Genomic DNA, 2,293 nt, shown 5'->3' on the forward strand with positions numbered 1-2,293 from the left:
TTATCCAATCTTTGGTCAAGTGGAACTTCTTATCCAATCTTGGTTCTGGTCCACTTACCAGGAAGGCTCTTTCATTTCTACATTAGCAAAGGATGTTACTGAGGACTGCCTGGAGCTCTTGTTGGACTTTAAAACCTCAGAAATTATTAAAAGTTTTTCATTTGTTTCCTGCATGCTTAGATTGTCCTAATACTGGCTTAGAATGAGAGCCCAGAATGGAAGGACCTGGAGGTTTGTTAGTTCCTACTCCTAAGGAAGACAAATGTTGTCTCACTTTTGTGGGAAGTCACAAACCCTCCCACCCCTGGACTCTTTGAGTTCCACTTTAGATTTCATGGTGTATATAGTTCTCTCTGTTCATCTCTAATGAATAGAAGTTTTCTTACCCCTGAGCACAAAGCTTTGAAACAAGGCTTTGGTATTTTCGGTTCTATTTTCAATAACACCAGTTCTTCTTTGAACACAGCCACTAACTGTCCATCAAGCAGGTCTCAGTAATGGGCACTTTTCTCACCCTTTCTGCAGCCTCTAACCTTCCCTCAGATCTTTATGATTCAACTTATGAATCTGGAATGGGTGAATTTAACTCAGATGACCATTATATCTATTACTGTGGGCAGGAATCCCTCAGAAGAAATGGAGTAGCCATCATGGTCATCAAAAGAGTCTGAAATGCAGTACTTGGATGCAGTCTCAAAATCGACAGAATGATCTCTGTTCATCTCCAAGGCAAACCATTCAATATCACAGTAATCCAAGTCTATGCCCCAACCAGTAATGCCGAAGAAGCTGAAGTTGAACGGTTCTATGAAGACCTACAAGACCTTTTAGAACTAACATCCAAAAAAGATGTCCTTTTCATTATAGGGGACTGGAATGAAAAAGTAGGAAGTCAAGAAACACCTGGAGTAACAGGCAAATCTGGCCTCGGAATGCAGAATGAAGCAGGGCAAACACTAATAGAGTTTTGCCAAGAAAACACACTGGTCATAGCAAACACCCTCTTCCAACAACACAAGAGAAGACTCTACACATGGACAGCACCAGATGGTCAACACCAAAATCAGATTTATTATATTTTTTGCAGCCAAAGATGGAGAAGCTGTATACAGTCAACAAAAACAAGACCAGGAGCTGACTGTGGCTCAGATCATGAACTCCTTATTACCAAATTCAGACTCAAATTGAAGAAAGTAGGGAAAATCGCTAGACCATTCAGGTATGACCTAAATCAAATCCCTTATGATTATACAGTGGAAGTGAGAAATAGATTTAAGGGACTAGATCTGATAGAGTGCCTGATGAACTATGGGATGAGGTTCGTGACATTGTACAGGAGACAGGGATCAAGACCATCCCCATGGAAAGGAAATGCAAAACAGCAAAATGACTGTCTGGGGAGGCCTTACAAACAGCTGTGAAAAGGGAAGTGAAAAACAAATGAGAAAAGGAAAGATATAAGCATCTGTATGCAGAGTTCCAAAGAATAGCAAGAAGGGATAAGAAAGTCTTCTTCCGCAATCAATGCAAAGAAATCAAGGAAAACAACAGAATGGGAAAGACTAGAGATCTCTTCTAGAAAATTAGAGATACCAAGGGAACATTTCATGCAAAATGGGCTCGATAAAGGACAGAAATAATATGGACCTAACAGAAGCAGAAGATATTAAGAAGAGGTGGCAAGAATACACGGAAGAACTGTACAAAAAAGATCTTCACGACCCAGATAATCATGATGATGTGATCATTAATCTAGAGCCAGACATCTTGGAATGTGAAGTCAAGTGGGCCTTAGAAAGTATCACTACGAACAAAGCTAGTGGAGGTGATGGAATTCCAGGTGAGCTGTTTCAAGTCCTGAGGGATGATGCTGTGAAAGTGCTGCACTCAATATGCCAGCAAGTTTGGAAAACTCAGCAGTGGCCACAGGACTAGAAAAGGTCAGTTTTCATTCCAATCCCAAAGAAAGACAATGCCAAAGAATGCTCAGACTACCACACAATTACACTCATCTCACATGCTAGTAAAGTAATGCTCAAAATTCTCCAAGCCAGGCTTCAGCAATACATGAACCGTGAACTCCCTGATGTTCAAGCTGGTTTTAGAAAAGGCAGAGGAACCAGAGATCAAATTGCCAACATCTGCTGGATCATGGAAAAAGCAAGAAAGTTCCAGAAAAACATCTATTTCTGCTTTCTTGACTATGCCAAAGCCTTTGACTGTGTGGATCATAATAAACTGTGGAAAATTCTGAAAGAGATGGGAATACCAGACCACCTGACCTGCCTCTTAA

The sequence above is a fragment of the Oryx dammah genome, unplaced genomic scaffold, assembly GCF_014754425.2.
Source record: "Oryx dammah isolate SB20612 unplaced genomic scaffold, SCBI_Odam_1.1 HiC_scaffold_27, whole genome shotgun sequence".
In the NCBI taxonomy this organism is placed as follows: domain Eukaryota; kingdom Metazoa; phylum Chordata; class Mammalia; order Artiodactyla; family Bovidae; genus Oryx; species Oryx dammah.